Source organism: Ovis canadensis, chromosome 23 (genome assembly GCF_042477335.2).
Source record: "Ovis canadensis isolate MfBH-ARS-UI-01 breed Bighorn chromosome 23, ARS-UI_OviCan_v2, whole genome shotgun sequence".
In the NCBI taxonomy this organism is placed as follows: domain Eukaryota; kingdom Metazoa; phylum Chordata; class Mammalia; order Artiodactyla; family Bovidae; genus Ovis; species Ovis canadensis.
In genome coordinates this window covers 72,435,649-72,454,604 of record NC_091267.1, presented here as the reverse complement: position 1 = coordinate 72,454,604, position 18,956 = coordinate 72,435,649, and positions in this window count along the sequence as shown.

The window sequence follows — 18,956 nt, the reverse complement described above, 5'->3', positions numbered from 1 at the left end:
CCAGCAATCCCACTGCTGGGCATACACACCGAGGAAACCAGAATGGAAAGAGACACATGTACCCCAATGTTCATCGCAGCACTGTTTATAATAGCCAGGACATGGAAACAACCTAGATGTCCATCAGCAGATGAATGGATAAGAAAGCTGTGGTACATATACACAATGGAGTATTACTCAGCCGTAAAAAAGAATTCATTTGAATCAGTTCTGATGAGATGGATGAAACTGGAGCCGATTATACAGAGTGAAGTAAGCCAGAAAGAAAAACACCAATACAGTATACTAACACATATATATGGAATTTAGGAAGATGGCAATGACGACCCTGTATGCAAGACAGGGAAAGAGACACAGATGTGTATAACAGACCTTTGGACTCAGAGGGAGAGGGAGAGGGTGGGATGATTTGGGAGAATGGCATTCTAACATGTATACTATCATGTAAGAATTGAATCGCCAGTCTATGTCTGACGCAGGATGCAGCATGCTTGGGGCTGGTGCATGGGGATGACCCAGAAAGATGTTATGGGGAGGGAGGTGGGAGGGGGGTTCATGTTTGGGAACGCATGTAAGAATTAAAGATATTAAAATTTTAATAATAAAAAAAATAAAAAAATAAAAAAATAAATGATTCAATGGTGACTTTAAGCTGCGAAGCTAGGAGATATGCTTGATTTGAGAGGGGGGGGGAAAAAGGTACCTGAAAGAGTTTAAAGGTTGGTATTTTACCTGTCAGCACTACCAGAGAAGGCGATGGCACCCCACTCCAGTATTCTTGCCTGGAAAATCCCATGGATGGAGGAGCCTGGTAGGCTGCAGTCCATGGGGTCGCAAGGAGTCAGACACGACTGAGCGACTTCATCTTCACTTTCCACTTTCATGCATTGGAGAAGGAAATGGCAACCCACTCCAGTGCTCTTGCCTGGAGAATCCCAGTGATGGCGGAGCCTGGTGGGCTGCCATCTGTGGGGTCACACAGGGTCGGACACGACTGATGCGACTTAGCAGCAGCAGCAGCAGCTACTGATTAGGAATAAATCCATATACACTACGCAGACCACCAGATATCTAACTGGCAATGTTCGTGTGTTAGCCACCCAGTCATGTCAGACTCTGTAACCCTAGGGACAGTAGCCCGCCAGGCTCCTCTGTCGATGGAATTCCCCAGGCAAGAGAGTGGGTAGCCATTCCCTTTTCCAGGGGATCTTCCCAACCCAGGGATCAAACCTGGGTATCTCACATTGCAGGCAGATTCTTTACTGTCTTAGCCACCAGGCAAAGTTCATGTGTGGCTATAAAACCAAATAATTTGATTTGTTGTTTTAAATGAAAGGCCACTTCATTTGGGAATTAAGATGGACTGCTGGAGAAATAGATACAGGCAAACAAATACATGGATGCCAAGGGGGCAAGGATGGGTGGCGTGAACTGGGAGGCTGGCACTGACATATATCCGCCGTGTGAAGTGGGTGACTGACAGAACCTCCTGTGTAGCACGGGGAACTCTGTCCAGCGCCTGTGGTGACCTACCTGGGAAGGAAATCCAAAAAGGAGGAGGTGCGCTACGTGTATGTAGAGCTGATTCACTTTGCTGCACAGCAGAAACAGCTATACGCCAATAAAAATTAATTTTAAAGCAAGATGAACTGCTGGAGAACCTGTAACAACAACATGCTGCTTTAAATCTTTTCCGCTACTCAAAGTATGTACTTTAAAGCAATAGACATTTGTTGTAATATGGCAAGGAACACACACTTGGTTCTTCTGAAAACTGGCCTGAGTTGTGAAAACAAAAATGTTAAATAAGGAGATCCAAGTCACAGCCCTGTCTATAAGACTTAGTTCTGGGATTTTATCTTCAGGGCTCTGTTCCTTGTCTCCCTGCTTGACATGGGAGCTTCACAAAAAAAAGCTGCTCTGGCGCACAGGCACCCTGGAATACAAACCAGGGCCATTAGGACGGGCACACAGGCCTCCATCTAAACCACCGAATTCCAAGGAATTAAAGACAAAAAATTCTCAATTTATTTCAATCAGAAATGTCTGAGTCAACAATCAATAAAGTCTACAATTAATCTTAAAAATGGACTTTTCTCAATTAAGTGAAACAGAAATTAAAAACGGTAACAGCAAAATATCTACCCAAATCAGCTTGGTCTTCATCTAGGATATTGGATTGGGAGTCCCAGAGCTGCCGTTTATTGAGAATAAAACCAGACCACAGCTGTGAGAGGACACACAGAAGACAGATGAGTCCATGATTTAGAAGCTAGGCCATCGTTTATCCCTTAATTTTGCCTTTAGTATGCCTCTAGTAAAGCACATTAGGTTTCTGTATTCGAAATTACTCTGTTCCACAACACCACAGAAATAGATAAGACATCTAAAATAAAGTGAAAGTAGCTGAAAAAAAAACATTCTGGAAGTCAAAAATTGTCCTAGTTGTTGACAATACTCAAATTTGGATAATCAACCATTCGTGAAATTTCTTCACTAAGCCTTCATTTGTTTAACTAACAGACACTGAACCATGATACAGAGTGAGGTTTCAGAAATGAGAGGTTCTCCTGAAGCAGATCTGAATTTGGCATGACTAAGGATTTACCGAGAAAGACGCCCGGATGTGGCAAAAGCGTGGCAGTGGGTAGGCCAGGCGGGGAAGCCTTCATGGGGGAATAATTTGTTGTTGTTGTTGTTCAATCTTACAGTCTGGGACATACAATATTTCAACTTATTTTTCGATTTTACAATGGTGCGCGAAAGCAATGTGCATCCAGGAGTCTTACTTCAAATTTTGACCTCTTCCTGGGCTCCCTCGTGAAGCTCCTAGCCAGCCACGCAGTCATGAGGGTAGGCAGCTGGTACATTTACAACCATCCTACACTCACACAGCCATTCTGATTTTTACTTTCTGTACGAAGTTTAAGAAGCTGCATGAGACAGTCCATGCTTTATTATAAAACAGGCTTTGTGCTCAATGATCTCGCCTGGCTGGAGGCTGATGGAAGTGTTCCGAGCACATTTGAGAGAAGCAAGGCTAAGCAATGATGCTCAGTGGGCTTGGTGTATTCAGTGCGTAAATATCAACTTATGATATTTAGAGTTTTACAGTGGGTCTATTGGAACATAACCCCATCATAAGTTGATGATCTGTATTCTTAAAGGATAAATAGCTTGGTCTTGAAAAGCTAAGACATTCTGAGGAAAGAGAAGACCACACACAAGGAATATCACCTAAAGTAGCTGCAAGATGGAAGACGAGTGCAAAGGGAGTGGGCTCGAGGGAGGAAGGGAAGAGAGACACCGAGACAGAGGCAGAGAAACATGGGCATGCGGTAGGCAGAGAAGGAGAGGGCGCGAGAACACGCTTCGCAAGCACTAACTAGTGGAACCCTTGGAAGAATGGCTCTTCATTGACGGGTTATCTACCCCAGATTGTCCTTACTCCAGTTCAGTTCAGTTGCTCAGTCGTGTCTGACTCTGCAATCCCATGGACTGCAGCACGCCAGGCCTCCCTGTCCATCACCAACTCCCAGAGTTTATTCAAACTCATATCCATTGAGTCGGTGATGCCATCCCACCATCTCATCCTCTGTCATCCCCTTCTCCTCCCGCCTTCAATCTGTCCCAGCATCAGGGTCTTTTCAAATGAGTTAGTTCTTTGCATCAGGTGGCCAAAGTGTTGGAGTTTCAGCTTCAGCATCAGTCCTTCCAATGAATTCAGGACTGATCTCCTTTAGGATGGACTGGTTGGATCTCCTTGCAGTCTAGGGAACTCTCAAGAGTCTTCTCCAATACTGCAGTTCAAAAGCGTCAATTCTTCGGCACTCAGCTTTCTTTACAGTCCAACTCTCACATCCATACATGACTATTGGAAAAAACATAGCTTTGACTAGACAGACCTTTGTTGGCAAAGTAATGTCTCTGCTTTCTAATAAGCTGTCTAGGGTCATAACTTTTCTTCCAAGGAGCAAGTGTCTTTTAATTTCATGGCTGCAGTCACTATCTGAAGTGATTTTGGAGCCCAAAAAATAAAGTTTCTGTTTCCCCATCTATTTCCCATGAAGTGATGGGACCAGATGCCACGAATGTTTGCTGAATGTTGAGCTTTAAGGCAACTTTTTCACTCTCCTCTTTCACTTTCATCAAGAGGCTTTTTAGTTTCTCTTCGCTTTCTGCCATAAGGGTGGTGTCATCTGCATATCTGAGGTTCTTGATATTTCTCCCGGCAATCTTGATTCCAGCTTGTGCTTCATCCAGTCCAGCGTTTCTCATGATGTACTCTGCATATAAGTTAAATAAGCAGTGTGACAATAGACAGCCTTGATGTACTCCTTCCCCAACTTAGAACCAGTCTGTGGTTCCATGTGCAGTTCTAACTGTCGCTTCTTGACCTGCATACAGATTTCTCAGTTAGAAATCTGCATACAGATTTCTCTAGTTAGAAGATTCAAAAACAAGATTTGGTTAAGGTTTGCTGAGACAATGGTGAACAGTTTTGCTAAAAACCCAAAGCCTTTAACCAGACTAGTTCAGTTGCAAAAAGAGAAAATACAAATTTGAGAAGATAGGGAAGAAATAACACACCAAGACTTCTAATTAAATAGGAAAGACAAATTAATGACATTTATAATTTATTCATACAATATAGGGTTAGTACCAATGCCACAATTTTAAATCTGAGACTGTGCCACTGTTGCCTTTTGCAAACTCCTGAAAATAAGAAATCCCATTAGAATACCTCCCTTAGAAGTGCTACGAGATAAACCAGAACTTGATATTATTAGTTACTTTATCATTTGAAAACCCATGGCACATAGAGACAGACTTTCCTCTAGGAAGTAGATCATATTTATTTGTTTTTGTCTGTTTTAATGCGCAATAAAGATCAGGAATTGGAGAGTTCTTTTTCCCAGCAGTCATTAAGTGTTCATGGATCACCTCAACACTCTGAAAAGGATGACATCCAATAAAAGTGCGGCAGTTGATAACCTTCTTTCTTTTCGTGTTTTGGAAAGTACAAGATAATTCCAATGGCATAAATTAGAAAGTAATATTGAAACAGAAACAAATCATAAAATGTGTTCGATCAAAAGGCCTGGCTGAAACAACAGAAAGAATACCTTGCCCTGTTCGTCAGTTGCGCTGAGCTAGGACGGAGGAACCAGGGTGTTAACAAGATGGGCAGTGATATGCAGAGGACGGCTGAGCAGAGTCGTGAAGACGGAACTGCGATGGGTAGCGTGGTCGTTTGGAAAAAGCCAGTTAAGGGAGAAGGAAGAGCCAAAGGCCATTTCCAGAAGAATTCCATCTGGGTGAGAGCCAAAGAGAACTCACTTAAACTTCAAGTCAGATCCCATCCCTTTCTTTCTTTAGTACCACACTGCTGTCCCTCAGTTCTGACACCATCTCCTAACACCGCCCTCGGCACTCACTCTGCACAAACAAGCCTGCTTGCTATTCCTAACACACTCCAAACACCCCTGGGGGTTTGACACTGGCCGTTCTCCTTGCCTGGGATGGACCTTCCTCTAATACCTGGTTGCCTAGCTCCCTTCCCTCCTCCAGGCCTCTAGTAACATGTTAACTCCTCAGGACGGCCTATATTCACTGCTCTTTATAAATGGTATTAATAACTGTCCCCTCCCCCAACATTTTCAATCACCCTGTCCCTGCTTTATTTTTTCATAGCCCGAATTTTCCAACAGTATTTCATTTACTCTTCTATATTATACTTAGTTTCCATTGTCTTTCTGAGACTGAGAATAGAAAAGCAGAGATTTGGAAGAGAAGATAAACAATTCATTTTTAAATCAAACTGTGGTGTCCATAGGCATTTAGATAGAAATATTCAGTATGCAGGTGGGTATTCCGATCTGGAATGCAGCTCGGTAGAGATTTATGGAGCTACGAGTTAAAAGTCCTTGATGTACACACAGTAGTTTAAGTCACGGGTATAGATAAGCTCAGGACTTCCCAGGTGGCTCAGGGCTAAAGAATCTGCCTGCCAATGCAGGAAATGTGGGTTAGATCCCTGAGTCAGGAAGATCCCCTGGAGGAGGAAACGGCAACCCACTCCAGTATTCTTGCCAAAATTATCCTGTGGACAGAGGAGCCTGGTGGGCTGCAGTCCATGGAGCTGCAAACAGTTGGACATGACTGACCACACACGCACACATAGAAAAGATCACTCACAAGAGCGTGTGTTATTCCAGGAAGAGTTCTTGAGTGTAAGCAAAAAAACAATCAGTTACCTTAATAAGAAAAGGACTTTGCTTCTAGCAAGGACTCCAAAACTTGTCACCATTCCTCCACCTTTATACCACTTAGTCATAGACCAGAGTTAAACACCAAGTTTGCTAAGAGTCTGTTGTTCACCTATGTCCTGTCCATCAGTGTGTAATGAAGGGATATCCTCTTTACCCAGGTGTCCCTCATCACTCATGGCATGGGGACGTCCCCAAGCGAGGAGGAGACTTGAAGTCCGAAAGGCCACAGGAGCCCCACACCTGTCCATCCCAAAGTATAGCATGAAGAGAGAAAAAACGGGGAAGGCCAAGGATGAAAATGCGGTGCTCTCTACATTGTAAAATGTGGGTAGTAGCATGAAAGCCAATGAAGAAATCTGAGAACGATCCAAAGAATAGAAAGTGAAAGGGCAAAGAGGTTTACAGAAAGCAAAAGAAATAACTAAGTAGTAGCCAGATAGCCAACAGACACGTGAAAGAATGCTCAACATCACCAGTTATTAGACAAAAGCCACAATTAGGCCTCATCTCACACTGCTCATAATGGCCATTATCAAAAAATCTACAAATGATGAAGGCTGGAGAGGGCATGGAGAAAGTGGAACCCTCCTACACTATTGGTGAAAACGTAAATTGGTACAGCCACTACATAGAGGTATAGAGAACAGTATAGAGGTTCCTTTAAAAGCTGAAAATAGAGCTGCCATATGACCCAGCAATGCCACTCCAGGTATATATCCTGAGAAAAGTGGAATTCGAAAGGATGCATGCACCTCAGTGTTCATGGCAGCACTATTTACAATAGCTAGGACGTGGAAGCAACCTAAATGCCCACCGACACAGGAATGGATAAACAGGAAGTGGTCCACACACACAATGGAATATTACTCAGCTGTAAAAGGGAATGAAACAGTGCCATTTGCAGAGATGTGCATAGACCTACAGATTGTTAGACTGAAATAACTCAGAAAGAGAAAGACAAACCATTAATATCACTTACATGTAGAACCTAGAAAAATGGTACGGATGGACTTATTCGCAAAGCAGAACGGGAGTCGCAGATGTAAAGAACAAACTTCAGGCACCAAAGGGGGAAAGGGGAGGGTGGAATGAACCGGGGCGGTGGGATCGGCGTGCACACGCTGCTAGATAGCTAGCGGGCGCCTACCGCACAGCACGGGGGCTCTACGCAGCGCCCTGTGCGACCCAAGTGGGAATGAAATCCAAAACAGAGGGGATATATGTATGTGTGTACCTGGTTCGCTTTGCTGCAGCAGAAACTGATATCGTATCTCAGCAACTATAGCCCAATAAGCATCAATAAAATATAAAATGAACATCAAGGGCAGCCTTTAAAAGTTGCCCCAGAGACTCCCAAGGTAAAATGGCAGAACGAAGCCAGAACCCAGCCCCTTGCCCGCTTCAAACCTAACAAAATGAACAGCAGACTGGTGTTAGGACCAGCGTAACTCAAAGGAGGGAACACAGCTTCAAGGCCATGTTGGAAACAGTGACAGGGCAGAGAGAAACAGAAGGTTCTAGGAGCTGCGGTATGCGTCTGCCACGTGCTCTCTCACGCCCGCCCCACCCCCCGGTTCCTCACCCCGCACCTCCAGGAGCCAGTGGGACAGCAGTGAGAGGAGAGAGTCCTGGGCAAAGCTCACTAGTGTCTGCAAAGAGGCAAGCGGTGAACAGACAGGGTGAGACATCAGCCAGCGCAATACCCAGAGGACCCATTGATAGGAGAATCTTCCTCACCATAAGTTCACCGTTTTCCTCTTTCTAGCCAAAAGAGAGCAAGCAAATGAGGATTCTACTCAAAATATATAAATGGCATCAAAAAAGCTTTTAAGAAGATAAATAATCCAATAGGAAAATGGGTGATACAAACAAATGTCTCAAAAGAGAGGAAACAAAAATTATAACTACATAAAAGATGCTAAACTTCATTAGTAACCAGTAAAATGCATTAACACCATGTGATAAAGAATCCGCCTGCAATGCAGGGGACCTGGGTTCGATCCCTGGGTTGGGAAGATGCCCTGGAGAAGGGCATGGCAACCCACTCCAGTATTCTTGCCTGGAAAATTCCACAGACAGAGGACCTGGAGAGATACAGTCCATAGAGTTGCAAAGAATTAGATAGGACTGAAGTGACTTAGCATGGCACGTATGAGTTAACAACATAAAACAAAGTAATGCAGAGTACCTCATAAGCCTTCAGGTGAGTTGGGCTTATTTTATTTCAGTTTATTAAACACCATAGTGAAAATTTATTTTGCACCCAACAAACTGGTAAACACTAAAACCTGTGGCATATGCAGAACCTAAAAAGAAGAGATACAAATGAGTTTATTTATAAAACAGAAATAGACGCACAGATTAAAAGATGGAGTTGATGGCTGCTGGGGAGTGAAGGGGTAGGTAGGGAGTTTGGGATCAGGATACGTACACACTGTTACATTTGAAATGGAAAACCAATAAGATCCTCCTGTAGAGCACGGGGAACTCTGCTCACTGTTTTGCGGCAGCCTGGGTGGGAGAGAGTCTAGGGGCAAATGAATACATGCATATGTGCTGTCCACTGGAAACTATCACGGCATCATTCATCACCTGCACTCCAGTATAAAATAAAATGCTTTTTAAAATGCAGTTAAAAAGCATGGGTAAGGATGTGAGGAATGGGGGTTCTCATAAACTGCCGGTGGGGGCAGAAATTATAAGCCCTGGAAAGCGACTCAGCTCTGCTGTGGTTGGAGGAACCAAGCCCACATTTGGGTGTGCTGCTCTGGCCCTTTTGCCAAATAACACTTAGGCTGCTAGGTTTGATGGGGGCCCAGAATGAAAGAAGTCTCTGCAGCAGCCACTGTGGAAAACTGTGGAGTTTCATCAAAAACAGAACTACAATATGATCCAGTAATTCCATTTCTGGACATTTCTCCAGAGAAAACAAAACACTAAAAGATTTATGCAACCCCATGTTCATTGCAGCAGTAGTCACAGTAGCCAAGATATGGAAGCAACCCAAGTGCCTATAGATACATGAGAGAATGAAGATGGGAGATATACTTGCGTATACACAGAGATGATCCAGCCGCAGAAAAAGAGTGAAACCTGCTGATGACAACATGAATGACCGTTGAGTGCTAAATGAAATGTCAGACAGAAAAAGACAAATACTTCATAACCTCATTTACATGTGGAATCTAAAAATCAAGACTGAAGCAAAAATGAACTCATAGATACAAGCAGGTGGCTATCAGAGGCAAAGGGAGTTGGAGGGAAAAGTTGCCAACTTTCAGTTTTAAAATAGTCTTGGAATGTAGTGACAGGATGGTGACTGCAGTTAAATAAAAAGAAAAAAACATTTAAAATAGAAAAATAGCAGTCAGCAATTTAATTCCAAATGCTGCAGTGAGTTCAAGTAAGATAAAAATGAGGACATAATCATTAAGTCTTAGAAATGATGCAGTGAAGTAAACTCAGAGATCAAAATTCAGTGGTCCAAGAAATAAAAAGGATGTAAAGTATAAGCAGTGAATACAGGAAATCAAGAATCATTGCTCTAAGGTCATAATTATATGCCTTAGCATTTCTACTTCTTGAAACAGATGCAAAGTAAATAAGCATGTATGCATGCAAAGAGCTAGCAACCTGAATTTACGTTTTATATGCTGTTTATATTAGTTAAAAATATAATAATAATGTGACATATTCAAAGTTAGGGGATTGATTATACAGATTAAGGTAAATGGAATATTACACAACCATTTAAATAATGGGTAAGAACAAACTTATTCATGCAGAAATCTGTCCCTGATTCACTTTTGGATTGATGAAGTCTGAAATATTACATATGTTAGGATTTGGGGTTTAGAAAAAATTAATTTATTAGAAGAAAGAGATATAGATAGACAGCTTAAGATAGAGATCTAGATAGACAGTTTAAGATGCTTTGGGCTATGAAGAACAGAATAAATGCAAAGAGGATTAAATACAACCATTTCTTATCCATATGGAGAGGGTCTTTCAATTGGGCAATAGCAAGCCACTCAATGGTTAATTCAGTTGCTCAGAAATAGGGTCAGGGAGATTTCTAGCTGTCACCTTGATCTTGAAGCTCATTATGATCAATTACAGCTTAAAATCTATTGACCCTTCTCTCTTCAAGGATATTTCTGAAAGAAGAAGGGTTTTGCCCACACTATGTCAAATAAACATCTCTCATCACTGTCATCAGCCTAACTCAGTGACTCTTTCCCTTAGATATGTGAGATGGAGACACACTTCTCAGAAGAGATGAGCGGCCCGACTCTAGAACATAGGTGCCTTGGGATGGACCGAACGTCTGAGTCCTCCCAAACGTCTTGTGTTGAAGCCCTCAGCACGCCCTCCGTATGATGGCACGCCGGGGGAGGGAGAGGGTGGGAGGTAATTAGGTTAAGCTGAGGCATGAGAATGGCGCCCCCATGATGGGATTAGTGTCCCTGTTATTCAAAAGCAGAGACATGACTTTGCCAACAAAGGTCCATCTAGTCAAGGCTATGGTTTTTCCTGTGGTCATGTATGGATGTGAGAGTTGGACTGTGAAGAAGGCTGAGCACCGAAGAATTGATGCTTTTGAACTGTGGTGTTGGAGAAGACTCTTGAGAGTCCCTTGGACCGCAAGGAGATCCAACCAGTCCATTCTGAAGGAGATCAGCCCTGGGATTCCTTTGGAAGGAATGATGCTAAAGCTGAAACTCCAGTACTATGGCCACCTCATGCGAACAGTTGACTCATTGGAAAAGACTCTGATGCTGGGAGGGATTGAGGGCGGGAGGAGAAAGGGACGACAGAGGATGAGATGGCTGGATAGCATCACCGACTCGATGGACGTGAGTCTGAGTGAACTCTGGGAGTTGGTGATGGACAGGGAGGCCTGGCATGCTGCGATTCATGGGGTCGCAAAGAGTCAGACACGACTGAGCAACTGAACTGAACTGAAGAAAAAAAAAAAGAGACCACAGTCCTGTCTCTCTCTCCCCACTTCCCAGGCCCCCACCATCCTCCAGGTTAGGACACACCAGGAAGGCCGCCTCTGCCAGCCCTGGAGAGCACCTTTACCAGGACCTGACTCTGCCAGCACCTTCATCGTGGACTTCACGTTCTCACAGTCTCTCGAACTGCGAGAAATCAGCGTTTATTGTTTCAACCACCCAGGCTATGGTATTTTGTTTGGGTAGCCTGAGATGACTAAAGATATGTCTAATTAACAACTGTTTTAATTATACATCAGGATGTCACAAATTTCAGGAAACAGAGTGCATAAAGACATTCAATAATATATTTCAATAATATAAGAGCTTTAAATTTTTCTTTAAAGTTTTGCCTTCTCTAAACTCTAAATGAATGACTCATGTTTCTTATAGCACGTCTCATTTTTATAAATCAAGAACTCATTAGCAGAATTTTGCATTAATTTCTGCTTTTATTTGACCGATAAAAATGCAAATTAATGCACAAAATGTTCTTGGCTAGCTAGAGAAACTAATTTATGTATGCCTTAAATTACAAAGCAGCAGTGAATTAAAGGATCAAAAGAAAGGAAAACGGTGATAATATTTTCATGCAAAAGTTGAATACCCAAAGTCAAGTTGGAAAAATTAAAATACTGTATTTTATATTTATTTCCTTATTATGGACTAGGTTATCATTATTTAAAAATACATACTGTATACAAGAAATAAAACAAGTAATACTGAGCATATACTTGCATATTTGTTGCTTATATTTCTCTTAACTCCCCAAAAAGCTTGACAACAACTATTAAAGAATAACATTAAAATAATTTAGAAAAACAAGAGCCACTGATGAAACAGTGGAGATAATGCTACTGAAAGAATTTCATTAAGGATCGTTTTTGAAACTGAGCAATAAGTGAAGCTCTGAGCTTCAACCAGGACACAGCAGACTCCTATGAATTAAGACACTATCTTTATCTAAGGCACCAAGTGTGTGTATGAAGTTGCGTAGAATTGAGTATTGCTGTCATGGAAAGAAAATGTTCTCTTGTCTGGGAGCAGCCCCCAGTTGGATAATTATGTTTTATGCCAATTTTTCAACAAACCAGGCAACCCTGGAATGAAACTATGGAGCTCCTAGGGTTTCTTTTTTCTCCCAACTCCCTTTTGAACATCTTCATGAACTCAGGACTTGGTCCTCTCGAGTTAAAAGTTTAATAAAGTTCTGCACATAATATAGTGGCTTTCAAACTGATTGAGGGATTCATATGGGGACCTCTGACAGCTCAGTTCTTTTAATATGTATTTATTATTTATTTGGCTGCACCAGGTCTTGCTTGCAACATGCAAGATCTTTTAGTTGCAGCAAGTGGGACCTAGTTCCCTGACCAGGGATGGAACCTGGGCCCCTGCAAGAGGAGCACAGAGTCTAAGCCACTGAACCACCAGTCCTGAAAGCTCAGTTTTTGATGGCAGCTATGCCCCATGGCTGTGAACTTAGCTAATAATTTCACTTAGTTAATAAGCTCTCTTATCCTTTAGAGATATCTTCACTCAGCAGGGCAACTCTGGAGCATCTAATATCTGAGGAAAATATATTTTAGCATTTTTTTCTAATTATTCAAATGTACATACCTATTTTAGAAAAGAAAATGCATTTTAAAAAAAAAGACCCTGTAGTTAATCTCACCACACAGAATTAACCCCTGTCAACATAAAATATCTTTGCTTTCATAATTTTTTTCTGGACATGCATGAGGAAAGGGTAGGATTTAACATATAAATTTACAAAATTGAGATAGTGCTTTTTTCTACCTGTGTGTGCGGGCATGCTCAGTTGTGTCCAACTCTTTGCAACCCCATGGACTGTAGTCCGCCAGGCTCCTCTCTCCATGAAGTTCTCTAGGCAAGAAGGCTGGAGTGGGTTGCCGTTTCCTACTCCTGCTCTTGTCTCTCTTGCTTTGGCAGGAGGATTCTTTACCGCTGAGCCACTGAAGAAGATACTGGAGCATCTTAACATCATAGTTTTGGGAAATGAGGTTATCAATGGCTGTAAAATGTTTCACTGGATTGTCCCTGACTTCAAAGATTTTTCAACTTTGCGAATGGTGCAGGAAGGACGCACATTAAGTAGAAACCCTACTTCCGAATGTGAATTCTGATGTTTTCCTGATCGGCTGTCCAGTGCTGTCTTGTGATGCTGGGCAGCTGCAGGCAGCCAGGGGTCCCCGTCAAGTGCGAACAACTGACACGCAGACCACCTTTCTGAACCCATAACCCCATTCTGTTTTTCCCTTTCACTGCAGCATTCAATAAATTACATGAGCTCTTCAACACCTTATTATAAAATGCGCTTTGTACTAGATTTTGTCCAACTACAAGTTTAAGGGAGTGTTCTGAGCTTGTTTAAGGTGGGCAAGGCTAAACTATGATGATCGGTAGGTCAAGTGTATTAAATGCATTTTGACTTAACGAAATTTTAATAGTGGGTTTACAACTCATCCTTAAGTCAAGGAGTACCTATATATGAATATGCTACACAATTTTATTTTTGCTGAAACTATCATTATTGAAATTTGGTTTGCTTTGCGCGGAGGGAGGTTTGTGTTTGTTAGTTAGACCAGGAAAGTCTTAAAAGGTTGGAGAGGGTGACCTACGTGTGAAAAACTAGATCAAGATAAGTCTGCCCATTACAGCGGTCTTAATGTGGGGGTGTGTGTTAGTCACTCAGTCGTGTCCAGCTCTCTGTGACCCCATGGACTCCAGCCCATCAGCCTCCTCTGTCCATGGGGTCCTCCAGGCAGGAAGGCTGGAGTGGGCTGCCGTTTCCTTCTCCCTGATGCAGGTAAATGAGGAGCATTTGGGCCACTGTTGCCCACTCATCTCAGCATCCCCATGCTCCTTCGAGGTACTCGGTCACCAAAAGTCAGACTGAGCCAGAGAGTCAAGGGGAACAAAGGTGACTCTGGGAGCTGGCAACGCACATTTCTTAATCATTTCTTTCTTTTCTAAAATACGTATGTGGTTTTTGAATAATTAGAAAAACTAATGTTAAAATATTTGGGTTTTCCTTCAGATAGTAGATGCTCCAGAGCTGCCCTGCTGAGTGAAGATATTCACCAAAGGACAAGAGAGCTTGTTAGCTAAGAGTCAGAGCTTCACAGCCTGTGGGGTAGTTACACCGCGCATGTCTCAGCGGCGGGCCGTTTTTACTGCTCTCCACGGAGATGCCAAGAGATGAGTGGTGAGCAGCCTTTCTGCAGAAACACTCGCTGACTAGAGCATTAGGGAGCTGCGCTCAGTCGTGCCCGACTCTCAAGAGATGAGTGGTGAGCAGCCTTTCTGCAGAAACACTCACTGACTAGAGCGTTAGGGAGCTGTGCTCAGTCGTGCCCGACTCTTTGTGACCCTTTGGACTGTAAAGAGGAGCACCAGGCTCCTCTGTCCATGGGAGGTTTCTGGGCAAGAATACTGGAGTGGGGTGCTGTATCCTTCTCCAGGGGATCTTCCCATCCCAGGGATGGAACCCTCGTCTCCTGCATCTCCCGCACTGCAGGCAGATGCCTTTCCACTGAGCCTTCAGGGAAGCCCTGCTTTAGTGAGTTAGATACTTCCAAAAGTGTGAGCCAGTGACTTTTGAAAACAAACATAATTAAATTTTTAAGTATCAGGAAGCTGTGCATAAGCTGAGCACTGAAGTTGAGAGTCTTTGTTTCCTATGCAGAAAGGAGATCTTGAGGTTGGGCCACACCTCAGACGACCTTTACAGGGTGCTGGGTTAGGGGAACCTTGACTGAGAAAGTTGGGAGGGTGGCCAGGAAATGCATCAGTGGCAGGCGCACCACCCTTGTCAGAGTGACTCAGAGCGCTCGGGTCAGTCAGGGACTCTGAATCACAGGCTGGCATTTCCTCCACGCTGGGTTATTACAGTATTTGCTTTCCCAAAACAAGGAAACCGAGTTAAAACACCAAGGAAAGAAAATTGCAAACAAATTGTTCTAATCCCTTGGAAACATTTCATTGAATACTGCCTGGGCTAAACTGATCTTCAATATCAAGAAAAAACAAAGATAGAAGATTATCCTAGATAATATAAAAGTTTTCGAGTTTACAGGGAACTCAGACCACAGCTCCGTAACAACCTAGAGTGATGGGAAGGGGTGGGAAGTGTGAGGGAGGTTCAAGACGGAGGGGACATATGTATGTCTGCGTCTTTGCAATGCGATGGACTGCAGCCTGCCAGGCTCCCCTGCCCATGAAATCCTCCAGGCAAGAGTACCAGAATGGGATGCCATGCCCTCTTCCAGGGGAAGCTTCCCAGCCTGGGATCGAACCTGGGTCTTCTGCCTGGCAGGCGGATTCTTTACCACTAGCGCCACCTGGGAATCCCAGGGACAGACAGATGTATACCGATGGCCGATTCGTGCTGATGTATGGCAGAAACCAACAGAACATTGTAAAACAGTTATCCTTCAGTTACAAGTAACTTTTTTTTGGTCATCAAGTTTAAACCAATGAAAGGAATCAGGGCAAGGTGACATCACGTGAAGACGACAGTAAGCTGGTCCAGAAATCAGGGGGGAGCAGGTAACGGAGGTGGTGGACTCCGTGGGAACATGACTAGAGGGAGAGACTCAAGACGGTTACCGCACTACTCTTGCAGGATCCAGTCAATATGAAATGGGACTCTCCCGTCCGTGCAGGTAAACGGAGCGGTCGTTATAGAGTCTTAGCTGCAGCGTCCAACAGTGGCTGCAAGTCCCCCACCTCACTTCTGTGGGGCCGACTCACTTGCGGTCTGTCCTCTGCTCAGGCGTAAATCGACAGATATTAAGGTCCTGTGATGAACCCGGCTCTCTCCACCCACTCACTATGTAATCCTTTATGTGTATGATCGATACCAAGACATGGAAAAGCAGCTCATTCCGTAACCTTTCTTAAATTTGCCAATGAATTATACCATGGAGCTAGGGCAATGGGATATAGGCTTTCTGAAAGCAGTTTGTTTTGTTCTTTTTTTACTCAAGCAGCACCAGCTGAAAAAAATTAATAAATGATGAGATAAGTCTAACTAGAAGGAAAGGAGAACAGCATTCTAGGCTGGGAAATTAGGATGAATAAATTAACTTGGTCTAGAATAAACTTTCTTATGAGCCAGGGACATGGAGAATACACATAATGATTGAAAGAAAGGCTCTACAGGGAGATATGGGAAACCGGTAGAAAATAAGCAACAGACACCATACACTTTAGAAACAGGAAGATTGAAATGTACCTTAAAGGCAATAAAGAGCTTTTCGTATATTGTCGAGCAATAGTGAGGTTATGCTGACAGTATTTTAGCCTAGGAAGTGTGTATAGGGAAGATTTGGAGAATCACCAGGAACCTTCAACAGGCGGGCAGCTGAGAACGGATATTGGTGTTATTTGGAAAACTGGCAGAGAGAAGATAGAAAAGAGAAAAAAATAGTAAGTTACTCCAAAGTAGGAAAAGATAAAACTTTGATTACATATTCAAAATCAAGCTGCAAACCCAATTACTCCCACGTTTCTAACCTACGGTATGACTAACATGTTAACTGCCAGTGAGTGTGGGGAAAATCTGTCTTCCCATCACATACAACACAAGCCCCTTCTGGGGCTCAAATCCAACAGATCCCCTCACAGTGCATTATTTCAAAGTGCATTATTTCAAAGATTCAACTGATGATACAGTATGTATTTAGTTGTCACTCTGTGCTCACGGCAAGCCTATGATACGGATTCAGGCTTGGTTTCAGTCTCCAATGTCCTACTCCTTGGTACTTGGGGTCCCGATTTATATAAAGAGACAGTATACACTGCTGTCGCTGGGTTGCCCCACCATGTGTTCACCCTCCTCTGTCCATTCATAGCAAATCCATCGACATGCACTCTTTGCCACCCCCATGGACTGTAGCCTGTCAGGCTCCTCTGTCCATGGGATTCTCCAGGCAAGAATACTGGAGAGGGTTGCCATTCCCTCCTGCAGGGGATCTTCCCGACCCAGGGATCGAACCCAGGTCTGCATTGCAGGCGGATTCTTTACCATCTGAGCCACCAGGGAAGCCCTAATAAGCATCAAGTGAAAGTGACGCTCGCTCAGTCATGTCCGACTCTGTGAGACCCCATGAACTCTCCAGTCCATGGAATTCTCCAGGCCAGAATACTGGAGGGGGTCGCCTTTCCCTTCTGCAGGGGAATCTTCCCGACCCAGGGATCGAACCCAGGTCTCCCGCACTGCAGGCGGATGCTTTACCAGCTGAGCCCCCAGGGAAGCCCAGTATGCACAGATCCCACCATCATCATGAAGGACACCGTGGACGCTTTAGCTCCGGGTCTCTCCCCCTTCTTATCCACAGCATATCTGCTTTTCTCATCCCAGCACACAAACTAATACCTGCATTGTCCCATTATATTTTAGTGTTAATTATCTCATCCTCCTCTTTCAATTGGATTGAGATGCCACTGAAGACAGAACTCTACATTCTCTTCTGAGACAATCAGTGCTGGACAAACTAGATATACTACCTACTACTGATAAATTATTAGGGAAACGCATAGCCAAAAGTTAATTCCAAAATTTGCTTTACTTTACTCTCTCATATCACAAAGAACGAGTGTTTGCAAGATAATTGAAAATTAAAACAGCAAAATACCAAAACCAAAAAAAATAAGTATTTGGGATTTTTCTAGTCTGGAAAGATAAATCTTCTCAATCCTCTTTTAGAGTTTTCTTTAAAGCCATTAAATCTACAAAATGACAACTCATTTTAAAAGGGTAAACTTTCATGAACACTAAAGCTTCCTGGAGTGATGTCAGCGGCATGGCAGAAGGAATTGTTCCCTTCGTTTGTCCCCTTCCGTCTCCAGCTAGTAAAGCGTCCACAGCTCAGTAAAGGCGGCTCTGCGCAGGGCAGCAGCATGCTGGAGAACCTCACCCGCCTGAAGTTAGGCGGACTGAGCAGAGAGAGGCGGCGGAGGCCAGGGGGCGGCAGGGGCCCTGCCTGCCGAGTCCAGCCTTCCAGCCAGGGCAGCCCCCAGCCCAGAGACCCTCCGAGCGGCAACGGAGCCGTCCTCCTGGCGCAGTGGTACCCCTTGTTAACTGGGCCGCAGAGGCAGTGGGGCCTGGGACTCCGTCCCTCCAGATGCTGAGGTGCCCGTGACTCTAGCCCCTCGTCCCCCAACCCAGCCTGCAGTGGCAGAGCCCACCAACCTTACAACGAGGGTCACGGCAGAGACACCCGGGCACGACTGCCCTCCGCCTGCAAGAAGCACAGCCTGCAGCTCACGGGATCCCGGGTGTGAGAGACGAGCCCACGATCCAGGTGCCCCAGGAGGCCACACCAGCGAGGCACCAGCGAAGCCCAAGAAGGGCCAACGGGACTTGGGAGAGGCTTCCGACAGAGGCAGCGGAGGGAGGAAGGTGCTCACTCTCAATTGTAAGCAGAGGCAGCTCAGGTTGCTGTTTAGTCGCTCAGTCTGTCGGACTCTTTGAGACTCCGTGAACTATAGCCCACCAGACTCCTCTGTCCACGGGATTTTCCAGGCGGTGCTGGAGTGGGTTGCCATTTCCTTCTCCAGGGGATCTTCCCAGCCCAGGGATTGAACCCTGTCTCCTGCACTGGCAGCTCAGGTTAAGAGAGACCAAAAGCCTATAACGCCACTTACTAGGAAACAAACG